Genomic DNA, 13,975 nt, shown 5'->3' with positions numbered 1-13,975 from the left:
GTAAGGAAGACCGCGTAAGGAAGTGTGTGTGTGTGTGTGTGTGTGTGTGTGGGTGTGGGTGTGTGTGTGTGTGATTATGTGTATGTGTAGAGGCAGGAAGGGAAGAGGATGGGGGTAGAGGGACAGAGAAACAGAGATAGATGAGAGGCAAGTACAGACTCTGGATGGAAGGTAGGTGTGTTGACGTTAGAAGGAAGTAAAGCTAGGGTGGTGTGGAAGCAAATCACAGAGTGATAAAGAGCACGAGCTTTGAAGTCAGGTGGCTACGGGTTTATTTATTGTGTTGTCATTTTTTAACTGAAATATAATGGACATATAATATAGTGTACCTTGAAAGTGTACAATGTGTTAATTTGATACATTAAAAAATTGTAACATGATGACCACCATAGCATGAACTTGTACCTTTCTCATGTCACATAATTGTCATTTCTTTTCTTATTGGTTCATATCCCTACTGTACTCTTACTAGCTATGACTGACTGTAGGTAAGTTATTTAATCTCTGCAAACATTAGTTTCCATATCATTAAAATAAGAACATTACGACCCCTACCATATTCTGCATGGTAACTGAGATAATCCCTGTTAGGTACTCAGCTCAGTGTCTGTGTCAATAAATATTAGCTAAAACTTTAATGAAGATGAACAAAGAAATCATACATTTCATATGGTGGGAAGTTAGCTGTCCCTAAGGGTGGCAAATCAGAGAACCATATTTGAGTTCGCTTAGTCCAGCAGAATAAAGGCAGAGAGAATTTAGCGTTTGAGAGACCATGGAATTGAATATTTCAGTGATTCAGACTTGACGACATAGAGCACAACACTGGTGGCAGCAGAATTAAAAATGATAAGGGTGATAAAAGAGGTTTTGAAGAAAATTTTGCACCACTATGATAATAAACGTTCAAGTCATAAAATAGGATAAAGTCTCTGAGTAAGAAAGCGTAGTGGCTGGGCCTTTAGTAAGGGCTTTTGATGGACCACACTCAGTCTGACCGATGGTTAATGGGTTCCTCTCTGTTACAGGTCCTCAAAAATCACTTACCAGGGCATCACTGATTATTGCTATACTGCTTTCTCCATCTTTCTGTCTTCTGGTTGGCCTTCACTCCTTCTTTCCATTTTCAGTTTCACATTGGCTGAAAGCTATTATCTTTACATTTTTTGTGGGTATTTTTTTTTGCATTTTTCTCATTTCATCACTTAATCGAGTGATCTTTCAGAGTGAAAATTAACATGAGTCAAGCTCAGACAGAATTAGACATTTCACTGCTGCTTTTGGCATTTGATTCTAGAAGTACATTATCAGACTCGTATTGAAATTCTAAATGGCTTAGTTCTTTTTTAAATTTAACATCTTTATTGGAGTCTAATTGCTTTACAATGGCGTGTTAGTTTCTGCTGTGTAACAAAGTGAATCAGCTGTACGTATACATATATCCCCATATCTCCTCCCTCTTGTGTCTCCCTCCCACTCTCCCTATCTCATAACTAATGGCTTAGTTCTTACATAAACATATAAATGCCAATTATATGTTCATTTCTTTTCTTTGACTTAAATTTTCTTCTTTGGATAGATATTATCACATTAGTTTCCCCTATAATGGGAAACATGCAGGGAAAACATTTACATGCATAGCTTTTTTCCTCCATGTTCAATAAAATAACTTGCACTCCGGTGATGATTCAGAGAATAGTTGTCCTTTTTTGGAATGCCGTAACTAATGGAGAGAGGTTCTGTCTTTATCTTCAAGCTTTAAGTTTGTGGTTGTGTTTGGAAAATATGGCCACTGGAGTTCTAGGCTGCAAATGATATTTTCCAGGTGAGCAGAGCCTCCAAAGATATCTAACTTCCCCTCACAATTTTATTGTTTGCCTTTTCTATTCAGCATAAGCAAATGTGATCCATGCCTTTATTCCTTTTGCTCAGAAGATATTGGTGACAGAAGTGGGAAGCAGTGAGAGGATCTGCCTTTTCACCGTGTCCTAGGTGAGCCTTCTGGAAGGATATACCTGATGGTAAATGACTGTTTATGTGGTTACAAGGAGGAGCAAGTAGCAACAAAGAGGCCTAGCAGATGGTGTGCTGCAAAGGCTTAGGCGTTGTGGAGCCAATGCGATGGTCGCTCTTGGGCTCTGGGCCGGGTGGAAAGACCGTGTGGTCATTTTATTACTGGAGTGGTGAGAGTCGCAGCCTGTCGGATTCACAGCTGACTTTTGCCAGCTGGCACCACGCAAGCCTTGCACAGATGCGAATACGGAGTCGTTATGGAAATGAACCTTCACTCTCGTGAACTCACACGAGGTGTTTATGAGGGCCATCGGCCCTTCCTTTGGCACCTAGGTGAGGTCTGCTCCTTCAGGGATGGTGCTAATTCATTTTCAGCCGGGATTTTTCCTTTATTCACAGACTGGTCTTCTGAAACCTCCCCATGTGAGAATGTGAGAAAGCAGACACAGTTTTTTAAAGAGTTAGTAAATGACCGATGGCAACCGAATCATTCTCCTATGCGTATATACTGTATATATACACTCTCCATTGTATATATATGCTCTCCTTGTTATTCAGGATGACTATTATAATGTTATTTACGTAATTTAGTAGCCAACACATGTATATAGATATAAACCCATTGCGTTTATATTTATAACTAGCATTTAAATTTTTTATACTTTGGAGGAAAATACAGTTTGGCTTGACCTATGTCTGCTTCAGATAGGGATAAACTAACAATCTAATCCTGCTTCAAGTGAAAATACATGTCTAGAGGCTTTAAAACCGAAACCATAATTAAATAAACTAAATTGATTAATCGGAATAAATAATCAGCAGTTGACTACCTGCTCATAACTGGTAGAGATTAATTTGTAAAGTTCAAAGGGTATGGAAACAGGACATCTTCAAAAATCAGAAGAAAACTAGGCTACTTTATTTTGAGCAAATACATTTTGAAGGCATATCTTTCCTTTTGAATTAGGTATTCTTGGAAAGGCATGAAAAAAGTTAGGAGCTGTAAGCACAGTAATAAGTAAGTAAATATGAATTTAAGCTCTGCTAACAATGGTGAAGGAAAGTTTGGCTTTGCCAGTATCAGTTAAAATGCTGCTTTCACAAATTTTATTCTCAGGCATTAACTTTGATATTTACGAGTGAGAAAATGATAAACAACTTTCATTAGTTTCACAAGGCTGCCAGGAAGAAAAAGGAGTGTTTTTATTACAGTATTCTTTCCTGCAGATAATAAATTCTTACTTCTTGTAAGATGAAGTGCCACAGTTTCTATCTTTAAGAGAAAGAAATGTGTATGATTCATTGTCTTTTGGTAAAAACCAAAACAGCCCCATCAAATGTTATTTCAGATCCCTGAAAACACTGTATTCTCATCTTTTTTGTGTTCATCGTCCTATACTTATTTGTTAACATTTACTTCCATCATTTTCACAGTGTATGATGTCGGTTATAAATCATTTATTTATAGTATTGATTAGGGGAGTGTGGAAAGATGGAGTGGTGGGAGTGGGAATGGTAGAATTGATCAGAGTTATGTACAAGAGCTCACCTGAGTCAATCATTAGTCAGTAGTTTAAGATAAAAGTGGATTAATAAAAAGCCTAAAAATCATAAAATAGTTTCAAAAGATTCAACAGTGAACATTTCAAAGAGTTTAAAATTTGTGTAGACTTTATAAGGTTGTTCATATTTTATTTATGATGTAGACAAATAAAACATTTGTTTTATGATCTAAACAAATAAAACATTTGTTTTATTTGTGTAGACTTTATAAGGTTGTTCATATTTTAGTAAGTTCAAAATATATTTGCCAATTTCAACACCTACTAATTATGAATTTTTTGATCACTAGAAAAATATACAAATACAGCTTATTTTTCTCTTAAAAGATAGAAATTAAATAGATGTGGTTCATTTCTATGAAAGTTATCCTTGTAGGAAAACACTTTGTATACTTCTGGACATAGAAGTTGGTATTTTCTATCTAACTCTCCTTCACTAACTAATTCATTCTAGAAGCATATTTTTGGTTCCCTACCATGTACCAGCTTTCGAAAAGGCATCATAGCTACCCAGGACACCACGAACCAGTCTTGGGTGGGTCTCATTTATAAAATGCAACGGTATCATTTTACCTGCACTAATATGGATTAACTATTTCCACATCTGAAAATACAGTATATTTTACAACTTAGTCTATTTTTTAAGAGTTTACAAAGAAATCCCACTGTTTAAAGTTAGACACTAACAGCATACATCAGAGATTTTTATTTTTTAGGGTAAAATATTTGGGATTATAATCAATGACCTAAAACCACGGGGCTTCACTACCCATTTGTCCGAGCGCTCAGGGAACTAAAACCAATTTTCTGAGTTAGACGGGAGTCGGTCTCACATTTGTGCTCTTGGGCCACTTCCATGTGACATTTGAGCAACCACGTATCTTGTCAAAGAGTCTTCTCAGCCTTCTGCATCTATATCAGGTAATAACAACTTTTCCCCAGAATCTAGACTTTTGCCAAACTGATAAAGCGTTTCTCTTTAATCATTAAACTACACTGTTTATGTTCTGTCTACTATTTTAGGGAAGAAGAACTCAAATTTACTTCTATTCAATATCTATCACGTTTTATTTTCAGAAACATAACAGGTAATGTGAGATTCAAATTCGCTCCAGATCAGTACTTTTCAATCCGTAGGTCACAAGCCATTTGTGGGTCAGGAAATTAATTTAATAGTTCCTGGCCAACTTTTAAATAGTGAACGATATTAAAATAAAATAGAAATGTCAGAGTACATCTCATAAGTGTATAGACTGTTTCATTATGTGTGTGTTTACATGTACTAATATTTCTTTTACTATAATTCATAAAATACTTTGTTTTATCTTTATACTTTAATCCATAACAACATTGAATCATGTGCCTGGACTCTGTAATTCTGGTGTCATATAGAAATTATTATTGAATTCTGCTTTGGAACAAAGGGCATCATAAAACAACAACTACATGAATTCTGTTGTTTATTTATTTAATGAAGGAAATAGTAGATGCTCTTATTTCCTGAGTACTTGGACCATAATCACTACTTGACAAGAATCCATAAGAATCCACAGAATCCATAGATAAATAGAATTTATCTATTTTCTCAATGCCAGCAATGATTCTTTTGACAAGTTAACTAATTTTTTTTTTTTTTTTGGTATAGACAGGCAGGAGTCTTGGAACAAAATCTGTAGACTCTTTTCTAACAAGTAGACAGGATCTTATGGCTTATATATTATGCATTAACTTAATAATTTTATTTATATTTTGAACATTTAATTTTTCTCTGCTTTATTCATTTATTTTTTAAAATGTTGACATACAGTTAGAATTTTACGAATTAAACATGGAATAAATATAACCATACATAGATACGTTCATAAATCAATCATGAGGAATGAAAATGATGTTTGATTTGTACTCATGGAGTCATTATAATAACCAGCTAACAATGGAACTGTTGCTTTCAGGCATGGCCTTGAATACAAGTTATGACAAACTAGATGATCTAAATGTTTTGGCCAGGAACTTATGTTTAGACCCTTAGATTCAATCTTTAAAGGCTTAATAAATATCTGATTGTGTAGAATATATTCAACATACAAAAGTACAATCATTTAGTGTTTACAATATGTTTAGTGTAAATATCAAGACTATAGATTTTGGAGCCTGAATCTATGGCTTTCCATTGTTTTCTGTCACTTCCTAGCTATGTCACCTAGAGCAAGGTATTAACCCCACTGATGCTGCTTTCTATTCCTAATGCGAGGACCAGAGTAGAATCTCTATTTTAGGGTCACTTAAAGGATTAAACTATTGCATGTTGGCTGTGCTGAGACCACTAAATGGGTGACTGAAATTGTGTACAAGTTTGATCATCATTTCCGTCCTGTCCCTGTCCCTGTCCGCGGCCAAAGCTCCTTTCATAAGAACAATCCCTTTAATGCCTTTCTCTTGTCTTTTTCCTTTGCAAGACTCAGTTCCTCCTACTTTTCAAAGATATGCCTTTCAAGAAGTTCAGAAAACCCTGCCACTTCGTTCAGTAAATTGACTTCCTTACACATTCCTTCTGGTTTGGGGAAATTCACGGGAGCATTCTATACGTTAGAGAAAAGAGAGCACCTCGGGGAGTGGGATAAGGAAATGAAAAGAAAGATTTCCCGACGGGAAGAATACGAACTTGTTCTGTGAGTTCTGGCATCACTTTGATTTATGTACTTGTCTTTATCTTTTGCTTTTAAACCAAGGAAATGTTTTATACTTCATAATTCTATTGCTGAGTCTATTTGTTTGCCCGAGATAGTACTCAGAGTGCAGTGAAGAGGTTTATGTGTGTTTTTCAGTTTTCACTAACACCTATTGAATACTAGAGTTCATGCTTTTATGGCATTTCATAGAACGAATATGATTTCTTCTTTAAAAACATACTGTTTCTCCTACACATCTACTGTCACTTTCTCTTCCAATTTTCTCACTCTTCCAATTTTCTTATTGCATTTTCCCTTATATTCAATATCACAAAAAGAAAGAAGTGTTGGTCCTCTCACACATCCCCCCTCTACAACACCGTGAGTGCAGAATCCAGCCAGTGAGCACAGCACGCTTCTCACTCCCTGAGAAGGAGAAATCAGGAACCCACGAGAGCAAGTTAATACACTAGCGAGAGACTGAAGGCACAGTTCATGCAAGGAGCCATGCGGTAAGGAGGTGCAGGAGAGGCTGGTCTTTTCCTCACACTGTTCCCTTCAGAAGAGCAGAGCTATTTGTATTCCCCTGGATGTGATGCTTTCTTTCATTGCAAGCCCACTATCTACTTGTCTGCCTACTTGCCCGTCAAGTACCACCTCCAACACTACCTTGCCTAAGAAGACTTTCTTTCTATTTTGCATACAATCCTTAAACATTACACTCCGTTGACAGTTATCACCAACACTTGGCTGTCTTCCCCGTGTTGTACGTACATCTTTGTAGCTTCCCTCACACCCAGTTACTTGTACCTCTTAATCCCCTCCCCCTGCACCGCCCCTCCCCCTCTCCTCTCCCCACTGGTGACCACTAATTTGGCCTCTGTACCCGTGAGTCCGCTTCTTTTTGGTTATATTCACTAGTTCGTTGTATTTTGCAGATTCCACCTGTAAGTGATATCAGGCAGTATTTGTCTTCTCTGTCTGACACACTTCACTTGGCAGAATGCCCTCCACGTGCACGAGAAGACTTTTTGATGCCCTGAGGCAGTTAGGCTCCCCTCTTCCTCTGGGCTCCCAGGCAGCCCCCACTGCAGCAATGTGCCCCCGTCTCTAAGGGGTCCTTGGCCTGAAGCCCCAGAAGAACGAGTTTCTGTCTTTTCATCACTGTATTCCCAGATCCTGTTGAAGTACATATAATAGAGTGGGTGCTGTTGCATTGGCTGAATCAAGGATTTAAAGACGAGGTGAAAAATGTGGAGCTTCTTCCCTTTCTGATTAAAGGCAATAAATATTATCGACTGATGTGGGAAAAAAACTATCATTGGTTTTTTTCGTGGCCTTTTTACGCATGATTCACTCTTTGGAGCAACATATAACTATAAATAAAATTAAGACATTCACTTCTATGTATCAAATTTGAATATAAACTTTGTGACATTCAAATGGAAAATGAACTGGCTTGCACTGAATAAAGCTCATGGGTACTTACTATGCACGCACTAATTTACTACTGGTTTGTGCCTGATTTAATTAAAAACCAGATAAAGCTGAAAAGTTACTGTATGGATGCCACAATATTTAGTGCAGTCTTTTCTAGTAAATATTCCACAAACTGTTCAGAGACAGGACCTGAAACAAAGTAGCAAATACATTTGGGGGATGTTGTATACATTTTCTTGTCTTAGAGACTCATAACTTACATTAGCTTATTAAAGCCTCTGAAAAGACTTTTTTCTTTTTTGAAGTGTAGTTGATTTACAATGATGTGTTAATTTCAGGTGTACAGAAACATGATTCAGTTATACATTTATATATAAATACATATATAGTATATATATATATTTTTCAGATTATTTTCCATATAAGTTATTACAGGATATTGAATATAGTTCCTTGTACTATACAGTAGGTCCTTGTTGTTTATTTACTTTACATATAGTAGTGTGTATCTGTTAATCCCATACTCCTAGTTTATCCCTCCCCCCCTTTCCTTTTTGGTAACCATAAGTTTGTTTTCTATGTCTGTGAGTCTATATCTGTTTTGTAAATAAGTTCCTTTTTATCATTTTAGCCTCTGGGAAGTCTCAAGAAAAGGGACATATAACTTAAAAAATATATTTTCTAAATGTGTTTGACCATGATAACCTCCCAAGGGTTAGTGTTTCTAGGAAAACACTTTGAAGAACAATGAGATAGTGAATTACTTGTATTATATTTATGAACACGCTGAGAAAGAAAAATAGAAGGTACTTAAGCAGAATATGGTGCTCTCTTGAAAGTTCTATTATAATTATATATAATTATATTATATATTTTAATATATTATAATTATATATAATATATACAATATATTATATATATAATTATTATATATATATAATCTATATAATAATAATTATAACCTTTAGAAAATATTGAAATTGCACTTTTAACACAAAAACTACCCGTAGGAGCTGTTGCCCTAGAGTTAGGCATCTGGGAAAGTAAATATAGAAACAGGTCTGAAACTATGAGACCAATAAACGGAGAAATAGGGAGGATGAATCTAACAGTGGTTGCTTTCAAGGGGGTAACCAATAAATAAAATGGAGCAGAACTCCAGGAAAAAAGAACCCAGCTAAAAGGGCGCAATCAGCTTGAAGTGAAAAATATACATGCCCTTTGCTCAAAGCAAAACTAACAAAAAAGTTGGATTCTGCAACTCTTGCTCCTCACTTGTTTTTCCAACCAGCAGATTCATTTCTTTACACCTGAATGATAGGAAGTCGGGAAAGCATATTAGATCACCAAATTAGAGATGTTTTTAGAGGTTAGAGTCAAAGTATCAAGCTATTTTTGAGAACAGATTGATGACCTCTGTCAGGTCCGCCAGGTGGAAGTCATAACTATTGAATTTTCTCACTGTAGTGTATATTAAAAAACATAGCATCTCAGCTACCATGGGAGGTTTGCAGTCTCAGTGTGTAGTATTCTAAAGTTACATATTGTCTTGACTGCATTCTACATCATATACTAAACCTCTCTAAAGCACAAATGGGAATATATTTCCCTGCAGATATTTTCTAAAAAAATAAAGAACAATTTTGCTTTTATAGATGCTAATACTATATTTTCCAAAAATCTAAAGAGGAACTTTGCTTTTACAGATGCTAATACTAATTGTTGGAAAAGTATTGTTAAATTCTAACATTTATAAAAAGTAATCACAATGCAACGAATAGAATGGAATTCGGAAACAATATCAGAGATCTATAGATTATTATTTGGGGATTCTAGTATTGAAAACAAAACAAACAAACTTCTAGCACCTTCCAAGAAGAGGAACCAAGATGTCTGGATGTCCTGGAAACTATAACGAATAATCTATCGTCACTTACTAATAGCTTATCAGGAATAGATAGATTAGGAATTCATTCATTCAGAAACTATTTCTTGAGTACCTATGTAATGGTCTTCACGCTAAACAATGAGAATGTAATAGTCAACCTGACAGATATGGTTCCGGAAATCAAGAATCTTACAGTCTAATGGGGAATATAGAGAAGAAGGCAGGAAGGTACATTTTGTAGAATATATTCAATGATAAGTGTATAAAATATCTTCTATTGGAAGAGGTTATGGTCAGAAAGGGATTCTCAGAGAAATTGATACCTAATTTGCCAACAAAGGTATGAGTAGGTGCCAGAAAGATTCAGACAAGAAGAGAAGATGGATAAAAACAGAGAAAAGAAAATTGTGTATGAAGCCTTAAAGGAAAGGGGAATCACAAAGTATAAGAGATGAGAGCATTCAAGACTGAAAACAGGAGATAGTGTACTAAGTTACTGCAGTATTCTGGTAGAAAGTTGAGCTAGAATAAACTACGAGAGAGGCAGAAAATACAGAATGAGTAAATGTGTTGGAAACGTACTAGGTATGAAATAGATAACCTCTATTGAGCACTGTCTGTAGTAAATGCTTTTTATTTTGGTATTTATTCCTGCCAAATGTCTGTCAAGTAGATACATTTCTTACAAAGAAAATTTGTTTAGAATCGTTTAAGTTTCACAGCAAAATTGAGGGGAAAGTACAGAGGTTACCCCCTGCCCTCACCCATGCATGGCCTCCCCCCATATCAGCATCCCTCACCAGATGGTACATTTGTTACAAGTGATGAACCTGCATTGGCACATCATTATCACCCAAAGTCCAAAGTTTACATTAGAGTTCACTTTCGGCATTGTACATTCTTTGGGTTTGGACAAATGTATCATGACATGCATCCATCACTAAAGTATCATACAGAGTATTTTCACTGCCCGAAAAATCCTCTGTGCTCTGCCGACTCACTCCTCCTTCCACGCCAGTCCCTGGCAACCACTGACCTTCTTACTGTCTCCATGGTTTTTCCTTTTCAAAAATGTCATATGGCATAATGATACAATACGTATCCTTTTCAGATTTGCTCTTTTCACTCAGTCATATGCATTTCAACTTTCTCCATGTTTTTCTGTGGCTTGGTAGCTCATTTCTTTTCAGTGCTGAATAATATTCCATTTATTGGACCACTGAATGGACCAATACTTACCCATTCACCTACGGAAGGACATCTTCCTTGCTCTCCCCAAGTCTTGGCAATTATTAATAAACTCCAATCAATATCTATATGTAGGTTTTTTTGTGGATGTAAGTTTTCATCTCTTTTGGGTAGATAGCAAAGGGCATAATTGCTGGATTTTATATTAAGAGCATGTTTTGTTTTGTAAGAAATTGCCCAGTTGTCTTCTAAAGTATCTGCACCATTTGCGTTCCCACCAGCAGCGATGAGAGTTCCTGTTGCTCCTCATCCTCACCAGCATTTGGTGCTGTCGGTGCTCTGGGTTTTGGCCAGTATAATAGGTATGTGGTGTTATTGTGTTTTAACTTTCATTTATCTGATGGCTTATGATATGGAGCATCTTTTCACACGCTTACTTGCCGTGTGTATGTCTTCTTTGGTGAGGTGTCTGTTAAGGTCTTTGGCTCATTTTCTGTATGGGTTGTTTGTTTTCCTTAGACTTCTTTGTACACTTTGAGTAATAGTCCTTTTTCAGATGTGTCTTTTGCAAATACTTTCTCACAGACATGGCTTGTCTTCTCATTCCCTTGACATTGTCTTTTGAGGAGTGTACGTTTTTTAAATTTTAATGAAGACCAGCTTATTTCTTTCATGGGTCATGGCTTTGGTGTTGTATCTAAAAGGTCATGACCATACCCATTTTCATTTTGTTTTCTTCTACGTTATGTTTTAGGAGTTTTATAATTTAGTATTTTACATTTAGGTCTGTGATCAATTTTGGGTTAGTTTTTGTGAAGGGTGTAATGTCTGTGTTTAGATTAATTTTTTTTTTTTTTACACGTAGGTGCCCAGTTGTTCCAGCACCATTTGTTGAAAAGACTACTTTGCTCCATTGTATTACCTTTGCTCCTTTGTCAAAGAGCAGTTGGCTACTTTCGTGTGGCTTTGTTTCTGGGCTCTCCATTCTGTCTCATTGATCTATTTGCCTGTTCTTTCACCATGCCATGTTGTCTTGGTTACTGTAGCTTTATCAGAGGTCTGGACATTGGGTAGCAACAGTGTTTCAATTTTGTTCTTCTCCTTCCAAATTGAATTGGGTATTCTGAGTCTTTTGCCTCTCCACGTAAACTTTAAAACAACTTTGATATTATCCAAAAAATAATTTGCAGGGATTTTGCATCAAATCTATAAATTAAGTACGGAAGAACCTACATTTTGATATTATTGAGTCTTGCTATGCATGAATATGGAACATTTCTCCATTTATTTAGTTTTTCTTTAATTAAGGTATATATTTTTAAATGAAAAATTTTATTTTAAAATTATTTTTCGAAGAAATTAAAAAATAAGATATCTAATGCTTGGAGAAACTCAAGGTCACGCAACTCTAAGAAGAAGAGGAGAGATTTAAATCCGGACTACCTGATTCTAAAGCCCACTCATTTCTCCACTTTTTTTAGGAGAGAAGGAATTCATTTGATGTAGGGAGTGGCGGAGGATAAGGCCTAAAGTACTGTGCTTAGTTTTCTTGTTTGTGTCGCTGGGTAGGTAATGAATGTTCCCCATTCAATGAGATGGGGAACAGGGGGAGAAGAGTAGGTTGGGGGAACACAGTGAGTTTAAGGACAGGTTTTTCATGCATGAAATATTCTTGGGATATACAAGTGTAGATATAATATCTATGCTATATAGATAGAAGTGTACAAGTATAAATTTTCATTAGAGAGTTGAAATATACTTCTGGAGTTCAGAAGGAATGGATCTGTAAGTGTAGATACGGGGACTGTTATTGTAAATAGCAGACAAAAGTCAGAATTTACATCCATTGGTGAGGTCAGAATACTGGCATCATATTAAAACAGTGACGAGATCAGAAATGTGTCTTGACTGATCATGGCTAGAAGGAATTGACCTATGTAGCACCTCCAACGGTCAGTCATTCAAAAGCGTGCTTTGCAAAACCCAAGAGATGTCCATTCGTACATTCATTAATCGATTTATTCATTCATCCATCTGTGATATGAACTAGTGTAATAAGCTAAATGCACAATTCATTCAGAAATCCTAGAAGAGAGGATAGTATGGTACAAGAAGGTATTTACAGTATTCTCTGCTTTCAGATCCCAAACACGTGAGTTTAAGTCTCTTATGAGACTAGCTCCTTGACAATAATTTGGGGAGCAAACTGACTCAGTGAATCATTATACACTGACACAGAGGCTAGCATGTTTCAAAAGGAAACTACAGCTGGTCCATATTGTAGAGGACCAGTTGATGTGGTAACCATAAGCAAAAAACACTTTCCCAAAAAGGGCCATCTCTGAAGGATACAGATAGACTCTTCAAAATGCCACACACCCACAAATATCATGCCAGAGGTAGGCTCTCAGAAAATGCCTGAGCTTCTGTTAAGACAGAGGGAATAAATATGCTACATTTTGGTTGTTTGTGTATTTAGACCTTGTTGTTATTGTAGAATTTTCCTATGGCTATTTTCCAAGGCTCTCATTTATTTGTCTTTAATCCTTTGTATGCCCAAAATAAAACAAGAATTTAAGAATATCCTAAATTACAAAGACATCAACCAACTTTCCTGCTACTTGAATGACCATTTTACTCTACTGACAATTGTTTCTTTTGCACATTTAAACTTCATATCATTGAATTACAGAAGAATCTGAATATGCTGTTTGACTGCTCTTATCCATCAACAATACTGATGTAATTACTTTTCTTGCTGATATAGATGAAGATTTTACTCAGACTGTGACCACTGTTAACTGCATGCTTAATGTTACTATGCAAACACATATATCACATGTCTTACATGAGGGCTGAACATATTCATAAGATTTTTCTTGGATAAGGTAACCAGACCAAATGGGGATTTCCTGCACATTGTGGACTTGCTCTTCCAAACTGGCTGGAACCAAATATATTTGTTTACTGAAAGCTACCAAGAATATTTCCTTGGATTAAAAAACAAAAACCTCTAAACTGTTCAACCATAACCTTAAATCACTGCAGTTAGTATGAACACATTATTCTGTTTGCTTTGGTCATAGTGTTGGAAAAGATCCCTTACTCAATAGTGCTTCCATGTGGAGGGTGAGCTATTAAAGGGAACCTTCTGGACTCTCTTTACCCTCCCACCCTCTCATCTGTTAGCTGACTGGCTAACAGGCTGGAAAGAG

The 13,975-nt window shown here is 36.2% G+C and overlaps 1 long non-coding RNA gene across 2 annotated transcripts in view; it reads left to right on the top strand.

The window, feature by feature from the left end:
- Positions 1-13,975, top strand: part of LOC136794338 (uncharacterized) — a 134,240-nt gene that overhangs the window by 110,284 nt on the left and 9,981 nt on the right. The window contains exons 4-6 of one of the 2 annotated variants that reach the window (XR_010840948.1): positions 1,892-1,992; positions 6,032-6,244; positions 11,045-11,122. This is a non-coding gene — a long non-coding RNA (uncharacterized lncRNA). Of the gene's footprint in view, positions 1-1,891; positions 1,993-6,031; positions 6,245-11,041; positions 11,123-13,975 lie in introns of both variants that reach the window. The other variant, XR_010840949.1, reaches the window with a different exon arrangement.

The sequence above is a fragment of the Kogia breviceps genome, chromosome 6 (genome assembly GCF_026419965.1).
Source record: "Kogia breviceps isolate mKogBre1 chromosome 6, mKogBre1 haplotype 1, whole genome shotgun sequence".
In the NCBI taxonomy this organism is placed as follows: domain Eukaryota; kingdom Metazoa; phylum Chordata; class Mammalia; order Artiodactyla; family Physeteridae; genus Kogia; species Kogia breviceps.
Note: the sequence above shows the minus strand (reverse complement) of the source record. Positions and strands in the feature narration are given on the sequence as shown.